The sequence below is a fragment of the Scyliorhinus torazame genome, chromosome 2 (assembly GCF_047496885.1).
Source record: "Scyliorhinus torazame isolate Kashiwa2021f chromosome 2, sScyTor2.1, whole genome shotgun sequence".
NCBI classification, from domain to species: domain Eukaryota; kingdom Metazoa; phylum Chordata; class Chondrichthyes; order Carcharhiniformes; family Scyliorhinidae; genus Scyliorhinus; species Scyliorhinus torazame.
Genome location: NC_092708.1, coordinates 198085760 through 198108989, shown reverse-complemented (window position 1 = coordinate 198108989; position 23230 = coordinate 198085760).

The window sequence follows — 23230 nt, the reverse complement described above, 5'->3', positions numbered from 1 at the left end:
CTCAGCAGGATTGATAACTGAGTAAATCCCTTCCCACAATCAGCACAGGTGAATGGCCTCTCCCCAGTGGGAACGTGCACATGTGTCATCAGATTGTATAGCTGAGTGAATCCCTTCCCACACTCAGGGCAGATGAACAGTCTCTCTCCAACTCGCTCATGTCTCCGTAGATGGGATGACACACTGAACCCCTTCCCACACTCAGGGCAGACGAATGGTCTCTCCCGGTGTGAACTCGTTGGTGTGTCAGCAGGGTGGATGAATCACTGAATCCCTTCCCACACCCGGGGCAGGTGAACGGCCTCTCTCCAGTGTGAACTCGCTGGTGTATCAGCAGGTTGGATTGGATTGGATTGGATTTGTTTATTGTCACGTGTACCGAGGTACAGTGAAAAGTATTTCTCTGCGAGCAGCTCAACAGATCATTAAGTACATGGGAAGAAAAGGGAATAAAAGAAAATACATAACAGGGCAACACAAAGTATACAATGTGTGGTATTATAGGTATTACGGTACCTGATAGGCTACAACACAATTGGTGGAAACTGTATGCTTTCTATTGGTTAGAATGTGTGATAGCTCAGCCCTGCTAGGCGGGGTATAAGAACCCGTGCTGCCCCAGCAGCCTTCATTCTGTACCTGAGCTGCTGGGGGAAACATCTAGCTTATTAAAGCCTTCAGTTGGACTACAACCAGCCGGAGTGTTTGCAACTTAGCCCTCACGCGGCGAACTCAGCGGCAATCTTTAATCACTAGCTGGCATGCTTTAAAGGGTATCTCGGGACGGCCAAAATCACACCCTCGGGAGAGCAGAAACTGCACGTCCTGCACTCAAGGGTGAGCCCGGAGATCTACACCGTCATCGAGGAAGCGGAAGACTTCGATGCAGCAATAGAGCTGCTAAAAGGACACTATATTCGCCCGGTAAACCAGGTCTACGCCCGGCACCTGCTTGCAACAAGGCGACAAACCCCTGGGGAATCGCTGGAGGAATTCTACCGTGCACCCCTGGTGTTGGGAAGAAGCTGCAGCTGCCCGCATGTTTCGGCGAGCGAACACACGGAACTCTTAGTCTGGGGCGCTTTCGTGGCAAGTATGCTATCTTCACAAATCCGCCTGCGTCTGTTAGAAAAGGTCACCCTGGGTCTCAGGGAGGCACGGGCACTTGCAGGCTCCCTGGACGTGGCCTCCAGGAACGCCCGTGCTTACATTCCCGACCACGCGGCAGCCCCCTGGGCAGCGTGGAATCCCTCCCCGGCCGACCCCGAGATTTCCCCCACAGGCCTGTGCTGCAAGGCGGCCTGGCAACCCCGAGGGGCCCCGCTGCTACTTTTGCGGGCAGGCCAAGCACCCCCGCCAGCGCTGCCTGGCCCGCGCATCCACCTGCAAGGGATGCGGCAGAAAGGGCCTGTTCGTGGTGGGATGCCAGGCCCGTGCGGTTGCCGCGGTCTCCGGCGGTGAATGCGGACCGCAACCACAATCTTCTCCACGGGCCCCGTGTGGCCAGCGGTCGCTGCCATCTTCATATTCCAGGGCCACGGTCGGACCCCGGGCGCTGCCATCTTGTTCCGCGGACGCCACGTTGGAGGGATGGGCGCCGCCATTTTGTGCACCCCCAGCCATGTGCAACCAATGGGAGCCGCCATCTTGGATGAACCCCCAGGACCCCAGCTCGGCTGACCACGCACTGCCCAAAGAGAACTCTCAACTGCTGCGATTAGCCTCGGTGACTCTGGATCAGTCTCGGCCTCGAACACTCTCAACTGCTACGACGCCTGTATTCATCAACGGGCACAGGACGTCCTGCCTAATCGACTCTGGGAGCACGGAGAGCTTCATACACCCTGACACGGTAAGGCGCTGTTCTCTCCTCATCCACCCCGCCAATCAAAAAATTTCCCTGGCTTCCAGTTCACACTCAGTGGAGATAAAGGGGTTTTGTGTAGCAAACCTCACAGTCCAGGGAAGGGAGTTCAAAACTTTCCGTCTCTACGCCCTTCCCCACCTCTGCGTGGCTACACTCCTGGGTTTAGACTTCCAGTGTAATCTTAAAAGTCTGACGTTCAAATTCGGCGGCCCTATACCCCCCCTTACTGTCTGCGGCCTCGCGACCCTTAAGGTCGACCCGCTTTCCCTGTTTGCGAACCTCATCCCGGATTGCAATCCCGTCGCCACCAGGAGCAGACGCTACAGTGCCCAGGACCGGATCTTTATTAGGTCAGAGGTCCAAAGGCCACTGAGGGAAGGGGTAATTGAAGCCAGTAACAGCCCCTGGAGAGTTCAAGTAGTGGTGGTAAAGACCGGGGAGAAGCATAGGATGGTCATCAACTACAGTCAGACCATCAACAGATTTACGCAGCTGGACGTGTACCCTCTCCCCCGCATATCCGACCTGGTAAACAGGATCGCGCATTATAAGGTCTTCTCCATGGTGGATCTCAAGTCCGCCTACCACCAGCTCCCCATCCGTACAAGTGACCGCAAGTACACTGCCTTTGAGGCAGATGGGCGGCTCTATCACTCTTGAGGGTTCCCTTCGGTGTCACCAACGGGGTCTCGGTCTTCCAGCGCGAGATGGACCGAATGGTTGACCGGTACGGTTTACGGGCAACATTCCCGTATCTCGATAATGTCACCATCTGCGGCCACGACCAGCAGGACCACGACACCAACCTCCGAAAATTTCTCCAGACCGCTAAAATCCTTAACCTTACATACAACAAGGATAAATGCGTGTTTAGCACCGACCGTCTAGCCATCCTCGGCTAAGTAGTGCGAAAAGGAGTTATAGGCCCCGACCCTGAACGCATGCGCCCCCTTATGGAGTTCCCCACCCTCACTGCTCCAAGGCCCTGAAACATTGCCTAGGGTTTTTTAGCTATGATGTCCAGTGGGTCCCCAACTATGTGGACAAGGCCCATCCCCTGATCCAATCCACAGCTTTTTCCCTGTCGATAGAGGCCCGCCATGCCTTCAGCCGCACCAAAGCAGAAATTGCAAAGGCCACGATGCACGCCATTGACGAGTCCCTCCCCTTCCAGGCCGAGAGCAATGCGTCCGACGTAGATCTGGCGGCCACCCTCAACCAAGCGGGCAGACCCGTGGCCTTCTTCTCTCGTACCCTCCATGCTTCCGAAATCCGCCACTCCTCAGTCGAAAAGGAGGCCCAGGCCATAGTAGAAGCTGTGCGACATTGGAGGCATTACCTGGCCGGCAGAAGATTCACTCTCCTCACGGACCAACGGTCGGTGACGTTCATGTTCGATAATGCACAGCTGGGCAAGATAAAAAATGACAAGATCTTGCGGCGGAGGATCGAACTCTCCATCTACAACTACGAGATCTTGTATCGTCCCGGGAAGCCAAACAAGCCTCCTGACGCCCTGTCCCGCGGCACATGTGCCATCGCAGAAGTGGACCGCCTCCGAGCCCTCCACTAGGACCTCTGCCACATGGGGGTCACTCGCTACTCCATCGAGGAGGTCAGGACAGCCACCAGGGACTGCCAAATCTGCGCAGAGTGCAAACCGCACTTCTACAGGCCAGAGAAAGCGCACCTGATAAAGGCTTCCCGTCAATTTGAACACCTCAGCATGGACTTCAAAGGTCCCCTCCCCTCCACCGACCGCAACACGTACTTCCTGAACGTGATTGACGAGTACTCCCGGTTCCCATTCGCCATCGCCTGCCCCGACATGACCACAACCACTGTCATCAAGGCTCTCCATAGCATCTTTGCACTGTTTGGGTTCCCCGCTTACATACACAATGATAGGGGGTCCTCCTTTATGAGCGACGAACTGGTCAATTCCTGCTCAGCAAGGACATCGCCTCGAGCAGGACGACCAGTTACAACCCCCGGGGTAACGGACAAGTAGAGAGGGAGAACGGAGCGGTCTGGAAGACCGTCCTACTGGCCCTACGGTCCAGGAACCTCCCAGCCTCCCGCTGGCAATAAGTCCTCCCGGATGCCCTCCATCCGATCACTGCTTTGTACGACCACCAACCAGACACCTCACGAATGTCTCCTTGTCTTCCCCAGGAAGTCCTCCTCTGAGACCTCGCTCCCGACCTGGCTGGCAGCACCCGGACCCATCCTGCTCCGAAAACACGTGCGGGCGCACAAGTCAGACCCGTTGGTCGAGAGGGTCCATCTGCTACACGCTAACCCCCAGTACACCTACATGGCGTACCCCAACGGCCGAAAAGATACGGTCTCCCTACGGGACCGGGTGCCCACCGGAACCCCAACGCACATCCCAGCCACCAGTCCCACCCTCCCCTCCACCTCAGCACCTTACAGGAGGATTGGTCCTTCCGCCGGTCCCATCTAGGCCCCCCCACCCACTGACGCCCCCCGCAGGTGCTCCCTTCCCAGGTCAACCGTTTTCCCCACCAGCGCCGTCTAGGGGTGCCGAAGCTGCCATGGAGACCGAAGCGACACTCCCGGAGTCACAGACGCCCGAGCCTCCACCGGAGCCACCACCGAAGCTGCGACGATCACAGAGGGCGACCAGGGGCCCTGATCGACTTAATTGTAAACTGTAAATATAAACCATCAAATGTTCATAGCCATCAGAATTGTAAATAGTTACTAAACACTGTACGGAGGTATTACGGTACCTCCATAACTAATTCTACCACATTGCTATGTTTTGTAGTTTCAGGCCACCACCCCCGCCGGACTCTTTTTTAACAGGGGGTGAATGTGGTATGATAGGTATTATGGTACCTGATAGGCTAAAGCACCATTGGTGGAAACTGTATGCTTTCTATTGGTTAGAATGTATGATAGCTCCGCCCTGCTAGAAAAAAGAACAAAGAAATGTACAGCACAGGAACAGGCCCTTCGGCCCTCCAAGCCCGTGCCGACCATGCTGCCCGACTAAACTACAATCTTCTACACTTCCTGGGTCCGTATCCCTCTATTCCCACCCTATTCATGTATTTGTCAAGATGCCCCTTAAATGTCACTATCGTCCCTGCTTCCACCACCTCCTCCGGTAGCGAGTTCCAGGCACCCACTACTATCTGTGTGAATAACTTGCCTCGTACATCTACTCTAAACCTTGCCCCTCTCACCTTAAACGTATGCCTCCTAGTAATTGACCCCTCTACCCTAGGTGGGGTATAAGAATCTGTGCCACCCCAGCAGCCTTCATTCTGTACCTGAACTGCTGGGGGAAACATCTAGCTTATTAAAGACTTCAGTTGGACTACAATCTCGCTTTAGTGGTCATTGCTCGTGCATCACAATGTAACTACATAACACCGGCATCAGGTGAAGCATACAGGGTGTAGTGTTAATGAGGTCAGTCCATAAGAGGGTCATTTAGGAGTCTGGTAACAGCGGGGAAGAAGCTGCTTTTGAGTCTCCTCATGCGTGTTCTCAGACTTCTGTATCTCCTGCCCGATGGAAGAAGTTGGAAGAGTGAGTAAGCCGGGTGGGAGGGGTCTTTGATTATGCTGCCCGCTTTCCCCAGGTAGTGGGAGGTGTAGATGGAATCAGTGGATGGGAGGCAGGTTCGTGTGATGGACTGGGCGGTGTTCACGACTCTCTGAAGTTTCTTGCGGTCCTGGGCCGAGCAGTTGCCATACCAGGCTGTGATGCAGCCAGACAGGATACTTTCTATGGTGCATCTGTAAAGGTTGGTGAGGGTTAATGTGGACATGCCAAATTTCCTTAGTTTCCTGAGGAAGTATAGGTGCTGTTGTGCTTTCTTGGTGGTAGCATCGACGTGGGTAGACCAGGACAGATATTTGGAGATGTGCACCCCTAGCAATTTGAAACTGCTAACCATCTCCACCTCGGCCCCGTTGACGCTGACAGGGGTGTGTACAGTACTTTGCTTCCTGAAGTCAATTACCAGCTCTTTAGTTTTGGTGGCATTGAGGGAGAGATTGATGTCGCTGCACCACTCCACTAGGTTCTCAATCTCCCTCCTGTATTCTGACTCATCGTTATTCGAGATCCGGCCCACTATGGTCGTATCGTCAGCAAACTTGTAGATGGAGTTGGAACTAAATTTTGCCACGCAGTCGTGTGTGTACAGGGAGTAGAGTAGGGGGCTAAGTACGCAGTCTTGCGGGACCCTTGTATTGAGGACTATTGCGTAGGAGGTGTTGTTGTTATTTCTTACTGATTGTGGTCTGTTGGTCAGAAAATCGAGGATCCAGTTGCAGAGTGGGGAACCAAGTCCTAGGTTTTGGAGCTTTGATATGAGCTTGGCTGGGATTATTGTGTTGAAGGTGGAGCTGCAGTCAATAAATAGGAGTCTGATGTAGGAGTCCTTGTCGTCGAGATGCTCTAGGGATGAGTGTAGGGCCTAGGGAAATGGCGTCTGCTGTGGACCGGATGTGGCGGTATGCGAATTGCAGTGGATCAAGGCGTTCTGGGAGTATGGAGATGATGCGCTTCATGATCAACCTCTCGAAGCACTTCATTACGACTGAAGTCAGGGCCACCGGACGGTAGAAATTGAGGCACGTTGCCTGGTTCTTCTTTGGCACCGGTATGATGGTGGTCTTCTTGAAGCAGATGGGGACCTCGGCGTGGAGTCAGGACATGTTAAATATGTCCGCAAATATGTCTACCAGCTGGTCCGCACAGGCTCTGAGTGCACGACCAGGGATCCCATCCAGGCCCGTCGCTTTCCGAGGGTTCACTTTCAGGAAGGCCGATCTGACTTCGGAAGCTCTGATGGTGGGTATGAGTGAGTTATGGGCTGCTGGGGCACTTGACAGCGGATTGTTGGTTACCTGCTCAAACCGAGCATAGAATGCATTGAGTTCATCGGGGAGGGGTGCGCTGCTGCCGGAGATACTGCTCGGCTTTGCTTTGTAGCCCGTTATGCTGTTTAGTCCTTGCCTCAATCGCCGAGAGTCTGTCTGTAACTCTAGCTTGGTTTGATATTCTCTCTTGGCATCTTGGATGGCTTTGCGGAGGTCGTACCTGGATTTCTTGTATAGGTCAGGGTCGTCTGACTTGAACGCCTCAGATCTGTCCTTCAGTAGGGAGTCAATCTCATGATTGAGCCATGGTTTCCGGTTGGGGAACGTACGTACTGCTTTCTTCGGCACGCAGTCGTCCACACATTTGCTGATGAAGTCTGTGACGGTGGTGGCATACTCATTTAAGTTGGTCGCTGAGTTCTTAAATATTGACCAGTCCACTGTCTCTAAGCAGTCACGTAAGAGCTCTTCTGTTTTCTCGGACCAGCACTGCACGACCTTCTTAATGGATTCTCCCGCTTGAGTTTCTGCTTGTATGCCGGGAGAAGGAGCACCGTCTTATGGTCTGATTTCCCAAAGTGCGTGTGGGGGATGGAACGGTAGGTGCCCTTGATTTTTGAGCAGCTGTGGTCAAGAGTGTTGTCGCCCTGGTGGGGCAGGAGATGTGCTGGTGAAACTTTGGCAGTATACTCTTGAGGTTGGCCTTAGAACATAGAACATAGAACGATACAGCACAGTACAGGCCCTTCGGCCCACAATGTTGCACCGAAACAAAAGCCATCTAACCTACACTATGCCATTATCATCCATATGCTTATCCAATAAACTTTTAAATGCCCTCAATGTTGGCGCGTTCACTACTGTTGCAGGCAGGGCATTCCACGGCCTCACCACTCTTTGCGTAAAGAACCTACCTCTGACCTCTGTCCCATATCTATTACCCCTCAGTTTAAAGCTATGTCCCCTCGTGCTGGCCATTTCCATCCGCGGGAGAAGGCTCTCACTGCCCACCCTATCTAACCCCCTGATCATTTTGTATGCCTCTATTAAGTCTCCTCTTAACCTTCTTCTCTCTAACGAAAACAACCTCAAGTCCATCAGCCTTTCCTCATAAGATTTTCCCTCCATACCAGGCAACATCCTGGTAAATCTCCTCTGCACCCGCTCCAAAGCTTCCACGTCCTTCCTATAATGCGGTGACCAGAACTGTACGCAATACTCCAAATGCGGCCGTACCAGAGTTTTGTACAGCTGCAACATGACCTCATGACTTGTTGAAGTCTCTGGCCACGATGAACAAGGCCTCCGGGTGTTCTGTTTCCTAGTTGTTTATAACTGTGTATAGTTCGTCCAGCGCCTTCCTCACTTCTGCTTGGGGTGGGATGTAGACCGCTGTGATAATGGCTGAAGTGAGCTCACATGAAGATACTATGGGCGGCACTTCATGGTCAGGTATTCCAGGTCCGGGGAACAGTAGATCCCCAGGGTCGCCATATCCAAGCACCAGGGTGAGTTGATGAGGAGGCAAACCCCTCCACCCTTCGCTTTGCCTGATGATGCCGTGCGGACCGCCCGGTGAATTGAGAAGCCTTCAGGTTGTATGGCACAGTCCGGTGAGGTGGGCATAAGCCATGTCTCTGGTAAACAGAGCACACAGCAGTCTCTTACTTCCCTCTGAGAGGTAAGCCTGGCGTTAAGTTCATCCAGCTTTGTTGTCTTGGACGTTTGCCAGGAGTATGCTGGGGAGAGGGGTCTTGAAACCACGTTGCTTCAGTCTAACCTGCAGACCACCACGTTTCCCTCGCTCCCTCGGTCGGCGGCTGCTGCTGGATGATCCTGGGATCCGGTGGTCTGACCTTGTGGAAGATAGATGGTTGCGTCTGCCGGGGTCGAGGGTGCTGGCAGGGACCAGGGCACTGGTTACATATCTGGGGTCGCGTCTGGCAGGGTCCCGGGCGCTGGTTGAGGTAGAGGGGTTGCTAGGGGGGCATGTTTGCGATCCGGATGGGTCCCAGCGTTCTGCGGGCACGTGAATACCTTGCAGCGCATTCGTGTCCTCGCGCGGGGTCTCCGCCATTTCGGGGGTCCTGGGTCGCAGGCAGGGGCTTCCTGAGGCAGGTTGGGCTGAGTCCCGTGGTCTGTTCCCTCCCTGAGCGCTCCTGGGGTTGGGTCTTGAAGTAGGCCTGGTCGGGCCTCCACATGGACATTTCTTTCTTCCATCTCCAGGTAGGTCGGGTTGCTGGGTGGGCCTCTCCGGGTCGGATCGCTGGGCGGGTCTCTTGGGGCCGAGTTGGGCTGGGTCTCGTCGTTCGGGGTCGGGTCGGGAGCACTGGGGACTGGGCGGGCGATCCAGGGACTGGCGTCGGTTGTTAGGCCGGGTTGGGAGCTCCGATGTCCGGGTCGGCTCCAAATCGAGGACGGGGCTGTGGTGTTGGGTGCTCTGAGGTACAGGTGAACTAACACGGTTGTGATTAGTACAACGCAGTTTTATTCCAACTTGTGGTTTACAGATCTGTCTTGGTACTCAGCACGTGGTGACTGTATGAGTGTCTTTTTAATCAGGTCCTGTCCTTGTCCTGTCTCCAGATCGACTGACCACCAGGTGTCGTGTTTCTTGTCTTATACTGTCTCTGTCCTTGTCTGTGATTGGCTGTCGTGTTATGTGTGCTAATTGGTCTGTTGGTCTGTCTATCATGATGTGTGTGTTTGAATATCATGACATCCCCCCTTTTTTACAAGATTATGTGCCTACGTAGTTATAAATATGACTGTGTCCTGAGTGCAGCTAAAGGTGTGTATGCGTGATATTTACAGCATGTACATATGGCGTAACTATATACATGGGGCGATGTCAGGTGTGGCATGCTAACGAGGTTGTACCATAACAAAAGAAGAAAAACTTTGAAGTGTGGTCCGGTCAAACGAGATCTGGAACGATAAAACAGTAACATGTTACAATACAATAGTTTCTAAACTTTGACGTGTGAACAGTCTCATAAGTCCAGTCTAGTAGGTGTGCGACGAATTCGGGTTGACCGCCTCAAGAGTGGGTCGAGAACCATCGGCTGAGGTGCGAGCCTGGCCACGGGTGGCAACAGAAGTGGCATGGTATATGGGAGCTCCACGAAGTCACTATCAGGAACCAGTGGAGGACCCGGCGTCTGTGTGTGGTTCCGTTGCGAGCGTGGAAGTAGGCGAAGGGCTCGCCGATTGCGCCTACGCACCGATCCATCCATCATGCGTACCAGGAACGAGGTGGAGTCTTTTTCTTTTTATGTGTGTGGAGGTGCTGTCGGATGGCATCTTGTAGCTGATGGGTCGTTGACATTGAAGAGGTACCATCAACAATATCATTCAAGGTCATGGATGTGCCAGATGTTGAAGTTGGATGAGACTGTGCATGCTGGATCTGGCCATATGCTGTGCTGGAAGGGTGATTCTGCTGAGAAGCGTTGAAGCATGTCGATTTGGAGACAGAATTGCTGCTCGCATCAATGTCTGGTGATGGTGTGAAACTAGAACCTTGCATCTGATAGGAATATGCTATCTGGCCAGGCTGTGGTGCAGCAAATCCTGGGCAGTAACTAAGGCATCCAGTCTGTAGTGCAGATTGCGCTGGCGGTAGCCCTCCTTCGGTCTTGATTCCATTACTGGGCAATCCGTAGTGCTGGCCTGTTTGAGAATATGCTGCATAGACTGCTGGCTGCTGCAGGCTTGAACACTGGGTTTGTCCAGCGTGAGCTGTCATTGGCCGCACTGTCGGTGTGGAACAAATGTGTGGATATAGCTGTGGTGAAAATTGGTGTATTCCTCTTGGACTGTAGCCGCTGCTTGTTATTGCTGACCCAGTGTGATTGTCACGTGATCCATCTCCTGTCGTTGTGGCATCTGCTGTCACCCTGAGCGTGCCATCACTGAGGTTGCGACACTGCCTGTCTGGAGTAAAGTCTGGCTTACGTGAATCAGAGTCGGCGTTTGGTTGCTCCCCATCTGGAGTCTGGTCTGTTTTTTGTTGATGCTCCCCGTCCGGAGTCTTAGCAGGTTCACTGAAGTCAGCTGAGATTTCTTGAAGCTGCACGTCTGGAGTCGGAACATGCAGGAATGCATTGACGAGTGGAGAGGTTCGAGCAATTGAGGGTGGAAGAAGTGTGGTGTCACCGGAGTCACCAGTGGTCTCACCGTGATCGTCGAGTGCCTCTGTACGCACTAGCTGAGGTCTGTCACTTTGCACCTTTTGCATGGGAAGTGGAATGCTGTCGTCACTCGTTTCACATCCCGTGGATAGATCCTCATTAGCAGCTTGCTGTTCACTAGGGTTGGGTAAATTGTCAGAGTTTTCATCTGGTGGTGCAAACAATGTGGGTGGACTGTCATTGTCTTGCCGTTGTCCTTCATTTGTGCTTTTCTTCTTTGGAATTCTAAATCTTCCCCCAGACATTACAGAACCTTGTTCATTTCCCTCAATTTCTCCCATATGTAGGGCATCAAATGTTGGATCCAATGTTTCTTTCGTCATTGTACTAGTTTCCAAAGAACAGTCCGTTTCAATTTTCTTCTCAGTTAATTCATATGCATCCTTTTCTAATGTACATGCCTTCATAGTCTCTGGGTCTTATTTTGCTGGGACTGGCATAGTCACAGTCTCTCTTTTACTGTTCTCAATTGCCCACATTCTACTACCCAGACATAAATGCTTAATCTCTGGAGTTAATGTGGTACAATGGATAGACGGGTCGACCTTATCTGCATCTTCACCATCACTGGAAAGCACAATTGGTTCACTTGAAACTGCTGCGGGTTTTAAGTGCTTTTTCTGGCTACTCGATGTCGGTGTCCTCAGGATTCTTGCTCCAATGTTCTGCTCATTTATCAGTGGAGTGTGCAGAGGTTCAATGCGATTAATATTCCCATCAGGGTTTGAAGAGTCATTACTGACTAACTGCTCGTCTCTGAAGTTGGGACTTTGCGGTTTTGTGTTGAAGGGAGACAGTTGTCCCTGCTGTAGATATGATTCAGGTTGTGTTATTTCCATTAAATGAGGATCAATGTCTTGTCCATTTTTTCGATCCGTACTAAAGCAATGGCAATTTACAGTCTGCTCCTTGCAAGTTAGACATACAAGTAATTTCTTTAGCAAATCCTCAGCATCCTGCTGTGACTGCAGCATTATTAATATCTCTTCGGCTAGAATGATCCTGAAGGTCAGCGCATAATCCTTTTTTCTTCTGGCTTGGAAGAGGCGATTCCTTTGGCTTGTCTTCATTTGGGCTTGAACAGTCATCAGCGCTGTGCCCTTCATTGTAGCATGATAGACCGTCATGGTCGTCCTGCTGTGCACTGGAGCGTGGTGGACTGTTATAACCTTCTTGCTGTTTACATGAGCATGGCAGACTTGCATCATCTGCCGCTAGTTGGTCAGAGGAGGTTGCTAGACCCTCATGGTCTTGTTCCTGCAAAGACTGCGCATTGGAGTCTTGCGTTGCTTCCCTCGTAGGGTCGGGGACCCTTCACGGTGCGTGGACCACGCTCTGTGTGGCAGCAGACCGCTCTCTGTGGGCTTGTACCACTTTCTGTCTCTTAATTTCAGGCTGCAGCATCATCCTGCACTGATGAGTTGGGACGTCGTATCTGCTGGGTTGAAGATCCTCAGATCCGAAAAGTGAATCCGCATCTGCATCGGATTCAATGCTGGGGTCGCCAATGTGCAACTTGAAAGGTTCGTCCGGGTCGTAGCCGTCTAGGACCATGGAGCTGTCATTGGGCTCGCGAGGTCCGGAAAAAATGTAAAGATCGGTATCGAAGTATTCGAGGTCGGAATCATCGGTTTGTGCGTAGGTAACTGCTTGTTGCAGGGTTCTTTGGAGGTTAAATTCATTTCCTGGTTCAATTTGAGGCATTGTGCTGTCATTCCAGGTGAAGGAAGGTTGTTTTACAGCTTTAAAATATTTTTTCTTTGATTTGGGACGTTTCCCCTTTAAATTGGATTTGGGATGTTTCCCCTTTAAATTGGTGCAGTCTGGGGCCTCTGACGTCATGACGCGCGTGACGTAGCACGTAGGAAGCGATTGCGCATGCGCAGATCGCTGTTCCTTTACCGATGGCCGTTTTCTTGATTGCGCATGCACGGCGTCTCGCGCATGCACAAACGAACCTTCCGGTTCTGCGCACTTCTCGCGCAACTGCGCTAGTGTAATCCCTTTAGCAAGATGGCCGCCGACCTCGACCCAACAAATCGCTCTCTGGTCCGGAATTTCAGCCTCGAGGTGAGTACTGCCGCTTTTCAAACCTTTCCTTGCCGATTGGAGTGTGTTTTCCTCACAGTATTTGGCGAATTTGTCCAGGACTGCCTGGAAATCGTACCTGTTTTGCCCCTTGGAGAACTTGAATTTTTTAAAGATTTCTTCTGCTCTTGCACCGGCGATGGGGAGGAGAAACTCTATTATTTCATCATCGGTCAGGTCTTTGAGTTCGGCTGCCACCAGGAAGAATTCAAATGTTTGCCGGAATAGCTGCCAGTTTTCGCGGAGATCGCCGTGGCACTGGAGCGGCTGCGGAACCGGGAGCTCGTATATCTTGCCTGGGTATTGCTGGTTGTCTCTGTACACTGAGGTATGGCGGCAGGTATCGATCCACTCACTGGTATCATGTGGTGTTGGGTGCTCTGAGGTACAGATGAACCAACACGGTTGCAATTGGTACAACGCAGTTTTATTCCAACTTGTTGTTTACAGATCTGTCTTGGTACTCAGCACGTGGTGACTGTGTGAGTGTCTTTTTAATCAGGTCCTGTCCTTGTCCTGTCTCCAGATCGACTGACCACCAGGTGTCGTGTTTCTTGTCTTATACTGTCTCTGTCCTTGTCTGTGATTGGCTGTCATGTTATGTGTGCTAATTGGTCTGTTGGTCTGACTATCATGATGTGTGTGTTTGAATATCATGACAAGGGCTTCACTTCCGGTTTGGGCCCGAACCACTTCCAGGTCGTGGAGGTCAGGTCGGGTCGCATCAAAAGGTCTCCACTGGCCTCGGAGGATGTTCAAGCCTGCAAGAAAAGATAAACGAGAGAGGTTAGTAATAATGTTAGTCTTAGAATTAAATTTTAAAAGATCAGAACGAGTATAAGTTAAGTAAAAAGTGGATCTGTTGGGGAGAGCTTGCAGAGAGTCGCCTCGCTCCGGTGCTCCTCGCACCGCGTTGGATGACCAAGTGAATCTGTTCCCACACTCAGGGCAGGTGAATGGCCTGTCCCTGGTGTGAAGGTGCTTGTGGAGCAACAGGTGCAAGGAAAAGGAATCAATAAATCCCTTGTCACAGTAAGAGCAAGTGAAAGGCCTATTCCCAGTGTCAACTCACTGGTGTGTCAGCAGGTTGGATGACTGAGAGAATCCCTTCCCACACTCAGGACAGATGAACGGCCTCTGCCCAGTGTCAACTCGCTGATGAGTTTCCAGCTCAGATGGGAATCGGAAGCCCTTCCCGCAATCTGCACAATTCCACGGTTTCTTCATGCAGCCGGTGTCCCTGTCTCTTCAGGTTCAATGATCAGTTGTAGCTTGTTCACACACATGTACAGTCTCTTCCTGCTGTGAATGTCATGTTTCAGGCTGTGTAATTGGTTAAAGCCCATTCCACAATCAGTGCACTGGAACATTCTCACTCCGGTTAGCACATGTCTCGGTGCTTTCTCAGTCACACTGATGTTTAGAATCATTCAAACCAAGAAAGAACCATATCTCCTCATAAATTCAAAGGGCGATGATATTAAACTCACACGTATCAAGTGACTCTCAAATCTTGACGTGGTTTTTGTTTTGAGATTTCTGTCTGCAAACTTTCGCCTTTTAATATCCTGTAGAACAAGTTCATAAAGTCATCACTGTTAGTACAGGATACAAAGTCAAAACAGATACTTCTAGTTTCTCTGGAATATTCTTTCCTCTCTTGCAAATGTTGGCAATGTTGCACACACACATCCTCCATTCTCATCTACTGTATCTACTACACACCATCTCAATTCTCCTGAAGGTGCTAATTCATGTTGATTGACGGGTCCACGGTCATCACTTCCTCCCCAGACACCGAGGCCAGAAAATCTTCATGTAGACTGTACTTTATACATTACTGGTGTAAATATACGTAGAATTCCGGCAATGCAGTCGAGGCCATTCGACCCATCGACTCTGTACCGACCCTCTGAAAGAGTGCCCTACCTCAGCCCACCCGTCCTATCCCTGTAACCCCACTTAAGCTGCACATATGGTACTGTATCACCTGATTAGAGATACAGGAGAGATGTGTGGAAAGAACTAGATTTTGGGCAGCAAGGGGAAGCAGAGGAGCAATTCCTCTGGGCGGTGATGAGCAGCTGAACAAATTCATTGTCCAACATCCACTTTCAGCCAATGCAAAACTCAGTGGTGTTGATTGGTTGGAGGACAAGAGTCTTTCCGGTTTTCCGGTCTTTCCCATTGGTCAGCGCGCCGCAGGGTGACAGGTGCGAGCAGATACCGAGATGAAGGTCATGCCGTGCTGAGCCGATGGGAAAAGATAATGAACCAATCACCTGACTCACCTGATGAAGGGGCTCCGAAAACTAGTGATTCCAAATAAACCTGTTGGACTTTAACCTGGTGTTGTAAGACTTCTCACTGGAACCAATCAGAATCCAAGATGTGGTCCATTCCCGCCTCTCTCCACACATGTGCTTCTCCTCCCTCTTATTTGCCGCATTTCATGGTCTCCCAGACATGCGCAACATTCCTTCACATCTCGCACATGCGCAACCTCCGTTTTATGCACATGTGCATATTGCGTTCATCCATACACATGCGCAGTTCCTCCCTTTCATTTTACACGTGCATCGCAGGACATGCCACCCAACATTCCACACGCAGTTCCGCTCTCACTGCTCGCATGCGCTGTGCCTAGCACCGCCCTCGCGGCAAACAAAGAGAGTTCACTTCGTGCGCGAGGGCCTCTGGGAGCCAAGGCGCCATTACGTAGCTGGGGCGCAGTCTCTAAACTGCTGAACATGAAGTGGGCGTCGTGGCCCAACTGGCCTCAAGGGAATTTACTATTTTCTGACAGGTAAAAAGGCTATTTTCATGTAAATATTAAAGCCCAGTTTTAATACCCATTTTAAAATAAGGATTTCAGCACTCATAACCTCAGGCCATGACAAAACACATAACTTCAACAGAAGCACAAAAGCCTGACACATGCATAAACTAATTGTAGATTAAAACAACATTTTAGAACAAGCTATTGTTCTAACAAACAGATTTTCAAAGTCAGTTTGACATTAAGAAATAACCAGTAATCGAGATCAAGGTCGAAGTAAGCACCATAGTAATATGAAGGCACCATTGTCCAGAATATGGATAAAGCAAAGTCAGCAGAAAACCAGTAAAAACCAGTCTTGATAATAGCACAAAATCGCATTCCATAGCATACACAAATATTCAAACATGAAACATTCAGAACTTATGTTGCACATTGAGGATTGACAGTTAACCATCGAATCAAATGTATTTGATTCTCACCCAAACCAATTAGGACAACATAGGGGTGTAGACAGATGGCTTTAGATTGCTGAAATTCTCCTTAAACATGATGGTCCGTACAGCCAGCTTTATTCCGGGATCATTCTATACTTTGATCTAACTATTCGCTATCTCTATTTTCATATTTTCACTTTTCCACTCTAACTCTTGAAGTAAATGCAAGCTGTTTTGCCATAAGCAAGAAACCATTTCTGTATTATTTTGAAAGTTAAATTGTTTATAGGTTACTTCTCTTTAAGTCCTTTGCTAGCCGGACTTTATTGAGAATAGATTTAAGTTTCTATCAATTGTAATCAAGTGTAGGCAATAAAGGATTCTTATTTGCATCTGAGACGTTTAACTCAAATTTCTACTGCGTTTCAGTGTTGCAAGACTTCACTAGATCCGCATGGTAGATCTCTTCACGGCCACAAAGGACACGTGAGTAATCACTGAATTCGATGCCCACTTTGCAAAACAGTTAAACAAGCGTTTTGATACCTAGTTGACATAGAGGGTAATAGGTGACTGAAACTGAACCTCACGGTCAGCACGTTCAAGAGAGGGGAAAACGATGAAGGAGGATAGTGGAATAGGGTTACAGTCAATAAGGTGGCAGGATTATGTGGGGAACAGACATTTAGAGATTGAGAGGGAGGAGAGTGTTTTATGGCAAACAGAATTGTCCATTCTGAAGTTCCATCCTTTACTTACAGAGATGGTTTTAGTAAACTCTTTTTACAGGAACTTAGAAAGAGAGTTGGTAACATACTGGCAATGCCACTGGGCTAGTAATCTGAGGATGCGAGTTCAAATTTCATCCTGGTGAATGTATGTTTCTGTGTCTCTTGCTGTGTGTGTAAGTCAGTGCATCTCTCTCTGTTGTAGTAATAGGGTCTGACACATATGGTTAATGTGGAACCGAGTACAGTATCACCCAGACACATGACCCACACCTAGGAGGTAGTGTTGGACAGAGCCCAGTGTAGAAGCAATCATGGAAACAGCTTTTAAGCTTGGACCTTTATTGTATCAATCTATGTAGATAATAAATATGTACTGTTGAACTATCTAAGATTACAAATGCCTTAATAAGACCTAGCAAACTATGTGCAACACTTTGCGACATGGTAGCAGTGAATGGCACAACTCAAAATCTTAGAGACTGCAGAATCAACTTTCAACCTGGAAAACTGAAGGAAAAATTAAAGTTACATGCTGACCTGAAGAAAAGCTCAAGAAACAAAGGTGCAGAAGGAAATTGCCAGAGAAAAGCTTCAAAGAAAGACTTGAAAGCTGAAGCCAGAAATTCAATTCCTCACACCGCAAACTGCAAATTTAGCCCACACAGATGAATGAATTTCATGAAATGGTGGACAACGCCATGTGTAGAAGCAAGCATGGAGGAAGCTCAATGGACATTTACTGTACCAATGTATATAGTTTCTAGAAGCTAATACTTACTATTGAACTACCCAAGATTCCAATTAGTTTAATAGGACCTGCCAAACTACACCCAACACCTTACAACATCTGTGAACCTCCATGTGCGTGTGTGCATCCCTCTGTGTGTGTCTCTGTGTGACTCAGTGAATGTCTTTCTCTGTGCCATTGTGACAGGTTTAGGTACTCCGGATCCGAAAGCACTATTTAACTAACCTATTATTAGGTGAAGCCACCAAAAGAGGGAAATCTGTTTCTCTGTTAAGACACAGAATAGCTCTCACAAGGGGAGGTTGCCTTTCTGTGTCTCAAACAGCCAAACAAGATTTCAGTTACTTTCTCGTGGAAGAAGTTCAGATATGTCACTCATAACTAAAAACCTCCTACCTCTGCTGGTCATGGATCCTTGTCATTTAAGTCTTCCTAAATGAGTGTCTAGAATCTAAAACTTATTGAGAGTAAGAGTGCACAGTTTAATTTACAATAACAGCATTTTTATTATAAAATACTCTCAATTGATACATACAGAATTGCAGAGTTAAAAATATAAATTGGTTAACAGTCCTTTGTTATCTGTTAAGGATATAAAACAGTTAACAGTCCTTTGTTGTCTGCTAACAAACTAACTTCTCTAAGAGAACGATATATCTAAACATGGAAAACCCTAAAGTATCTCATATAAATTTCTAATACATTTCTAAGAAGTTTAATAGAAACATACTTACAAAAACCATTTGGTCTTTGTTTGACGAGGCAAGCTGAAGAACAGAACTTTGACTGCACTCTTTAGCAGGAAATGCCCCTCTGCGAAAATGCCCCTCTTTTTATACATAATTTCTCCTATTTTGTGAAGGGCTTTCCTGTTGTCTTGTCTCTTGATGCTGGCTAATTTTCCATAACCAAATGGTCAAGTTTGTTGTTTTATCAAAATGTGTGCTTTAATGATCTTAGTGTCTGCTTGAATGTCAGATGTCTAAGATATATGGTTTGTTATTGAAAATATGGAAAGATGTGTCACTTGAAACATGAAAGTCTGGCACTATCTGGTCTGAGAGAAACATGAGAGGATACAGGGAAAAATCCCACAAAGAGTTAACAGCAGCTGCAAAGAGCAAGATTGTAAAATGCAGATATCCTTGGTCAAGCAGGCTTAGCAAACACACAGGATTTTGAATGAAGCCAAAAACAATGGCTCACACCTTCATTGAAAATAACTATCTTAGTAAGCAGCTGGAAAGGAGAGGACGAGGTTCAGTTGAATTTGGTGACAATTCTAGGTGTGAAATTTTGCTAATACCAGATAAATTAAAGAAAACTGGAGACTATCAGTCTACGAGAAACATAATTCAAAGCCAAAATCAAAGTCAAAATTGTGAGCTGAGGACACAATTGGAAAATAAAACTATAGAAATGACAGGACCCAAACCGAAATTCACACCTCTTGAAACCAAAGCATTTTTGAATATCACAAAGGAACTTTGAACATCACAAAGGAAACAATGCAATCAGAGACCTGAGAGGTGAGGTTATGTCAAAATGCATATTTAGTTATATTAGAATGTTTAGATCAAAGATACTTTTTACAATCAAAGTGAAAGAAGAGTTACTTTATAATAAAGTCATAAAAACTTAATAACTGTTAGAAAAATATATGAAAACACAGAGACCATAGCACGAACTCCCAGAACTCAGAGAGAGGGGAGAAGCAGAGAAGGAACAAGCAGCTCAGAGTCAGATTACAGTCAGCTCGGCCATGGGAAGGGACAGGGCAAAGCAGCCAAGCTAAAACAGCTAATACATCTAAGGAAGACAAGAATTTCAAGAGTAAGCAGAGTCAGCTCAGAGTCAGCTCAGAGACAGCCAGCAGTGTCATCTCTCACAGCTCGGTACATGGGAAAGATAGGACACAGCAACCGAGCAGAACAGTGAATACATTTAAAGAAGACCAGACTTTAAAAAGAAGATTGATTGTCAAGTTTGGCCTGAAGGTCCCTTCAACCAACCAGAAGGATCCAGAAGCAAGATCTTTTTACTTTTCTGTAAAGACAGTGATTGCATCTTTGAAAAAGAAAAAAATATATAATAATAAAATAACTTAAAAGTTTTAACCTGAAATAGTGGTTATTCCAAAGACTACTTTACTTACTTAGCAATGCGGGACCCAGGATTGATGCTACTAAGTGGTAAGTAGATGAAATCTTCGGTTAAGGTATGGGTTATACCGGGGGATAACTTGAAAATATAGTTTGACCTGAATAGCACCCACTGAAGCCTGCATCTGAGTCAAGGAGTGAGAATCCCTGTTCACCATTTAGAATATCAACCCTTTTTTGGTACAGGGGGAATTCTAAGAATAGTGGTGAGTTTTCAACAACAGGTTGGACAGGGAATTGTTGGGGACATATTTCTACTTCTGTCTATTTTCAATGTGTCAAGTTTCTTAGATATGTAGATGTTCTGGTAGACACTATTCCGAATGGTATTATCTTAAGTGTCAAAAGTTATATAGCTAAGGAAGAAATTTGTTCATTTATTTTGGTTGCTATCTCCGAGTGTCCTTCCCGAGGTCTAGCTTTTGGTTAGAATTGCAGGAAGGTAATTTAAAGAATTTACGGGCTGTGAATTCAAGGATCTTCCTTATCCCACAGTTGTCTGGAATGGCTGAATGATCCTAGGGTTCAGCTAAAGTTTCTTGCAGCAAATGATGACTTTTAAAAGACCTTTCGCTGAAGTGGTTTTATTCTACTTTGAATTAAAATACTTGATGTATTAATTGCTGCTGCTTATACTTGTCCTTATTCTAAACCAAATTCTGCGGAGAGTGTGATCTCTATCACACCGTCTGTGTGTGTGTGCCTTTCTGTATGTGTGCCTGTCTGTGACCCACTCTGGGTGTCTGTCTGTCTGTGTCTCTCTGTCTGTGTGTGTGTCTCTCTGTCTGTCTGTCGCTCTGTCTGTGCGTGTGTGTGTGTCCTTCTCTGGATATGGTAATGCAAGACCATATCCATGGTCCACAAGACCGTAAGAGCAGAAGTAGGCACTTGGAATATAGTGTTCAATTCTGGTCATGACACTACCAGAAGGATGTGGAAACTTTGGAGAGGGTACATTAGGATGTGCTGGGGGAGTGGTGTTAGAATACTAGATTGGATTGAGGATTAGCTGACTGATAGGAAACAGACACACACTCAGAGAAACAGACAAGTGTTTTCCAGCAGTGAATTCCAGGCACCCACTACCCTCAGTGTAAAAAAAAACTTATCTCGCACATCTCCTCTAAAATTTGCACCTCGCACCTTAACCCTATGTGCCCTAGTAATTGACTCTTCCACCCTGGGAAAAAGCTTCTGACTATCCACTCTGCCAATACCCCTCATAATTTTGCAGAAGTCATAGAATTTACAGTGCAGAAGGAGGCCATTGGCCCATCAAGTCTGCACTGGCCCTTACAAAGAGTACCGTACTCAAGCCCACGTGACTACCCTATCCTCGTAACCCAGTAACCCCCATTTAACCTTTTTGGACACTAAGGGCAATTTCGCATGGCCAATCCACCTAACCCGCACATCTTTGGACCGTGGGAGGAAACCGGAGCACCCGGAGGAAACCCACGCAAGACACGGGGAGAACGGCAGACTCCGCACAGACAGTGACCCAAGCCGGGAATCAAACCTGGGACCCTGGAGCTGTGAAGCAATTGTGCTAACCACTATGCTACCGTGCTGCCCTTACAGACTTCTATCAGGTCGCCATTCAACCTCTGTTGTTTCAGTGCGAACAAACCTCTCCTCATAGCTAATGCCCTTCATACCAGGCAACATTCTGGTAAACCTCTTCTGTATCCTGTCCAAAATTCCATGGTGCTCTTTTCAACAAGAGTTGGGGAATTCTCTGCAGTGCCATCAACAACATTTATCCTTTAACCATTGTCACTAAAACACAAATTATCTGTGATGTGGAGATGCTGACTGGGGTGAGCACAGTAAGAAGTCTTACAACACCAGGTTAAAGTCCAACAGGTTTGTTTCGAATCACTAGCTTTCGGAGCACTGTTCCTTCCTCAGGTGAATGAAGAGGTGGGTTCCAGAAACATGTATAGACAAAGTCAAAGATGTAAGATGATACTTTGAATGCGAGTCTTTGCAGGTAATTAAGTCTTTACAGGTCCAGATGGAGCAGCTGGAGAGAGGCATAATCACAGGTTAAAGAGGTGTGAATTGTCTCAAGCCAGGACAGTTGGTCAGATTTCGCATACCCAGGCCAGATGGTGGGGGATGAATCTAATGCGACATGAATCCAAGATCCCGGTTGAGGCCGTACTCATGTGTGCGGAACTTGGCTAAAAGTTTATGCTCGGCGATTCTGATGTTGTGATGTCATGTCATTTTCTTTGTAGCCTTCAACACGTCATCGATGAAGACGAACATCTTGCCAAGGTCGTCCCCACACCCCCACTACTTGCGTAACCTCAAACAGCCTGGCGATTGTCGCGCGATGTCCGTTCATCCGTTGTCGCGGCTCTGCATGGTTTTGCCAATGTACCACGCTTCGGGACACCCTTTCCTGTAGAGTATGAGGAAGACAACGTTGGTCGAGTCACACGAGTATATACTACGTATCTGGTGGGTGGTGTTCTAACGTATAATGGTGGTATCCATGTCGATGATCTGGCACGTCTTGCAGAGATTGCCATTCTTCATTCACCTGAGGAAGGAGCTGTGCTCCGAAAGCTAGTGATTCGAAACAAACCTGTTGGACTTTAACCTGGTGTAAGACGCCTTCGAGATTATCTGATCATTTATCTCACTGCTGTCTATGGGGGTTTGCTCTGTACAAATTGACTCCAGTGTTTTCTACAATCAGTGATTACGAAAAGCATTTCAGTTTTATTCCCCATGCCACCACTACTGTTTCCCTTTCTGACTCAGGGAGAAGGGAGGTGTGATATAGATGCTTGGAGCACTGCCCGGTGTGTCTACATCTATGCACAGAGAAAGCAGGAGGAACTTTAAAATATATATGTTTCAGATTAAAATATTTGTGCATCCACCCGCTGACCGCCTGGCTGTGTTTGGAGACTCAGTACATGAGGGGTTGAAGGTACAAATGTGTTTTCTGTCATATCCGAAAATCTTCTGTGGTTGGTCACAAATGAATCGCAGGTTGTCCAATGTCCTTTGTGGGAGGGGAAGGTTTTAATGCCAGTTATCTCCCTTTACTATTTTAATTCTGATTTTCCTCCCCGCATTCTCTCTGTTTATTCCAGGTCTCAGAACACGAGTTTGGGAAGCTATCAGAAGATGAGTGAGTTCATTTCCTGAAGAGCGCGATCTTTGCTGAATGAGCAGCCTTTGAGGATCGGTGCCGCTTAACTGAGGACATTGGACAATCGACTCTGTCGAATCCGCGGTAGGCTGAACGCATAGACGCATAGACGGAAGTAGAAATTACAGAACAAGGTTTATTTTGATACAATTACAATACTCCACCACTCCCCTCAGGGTCTCCTTCTC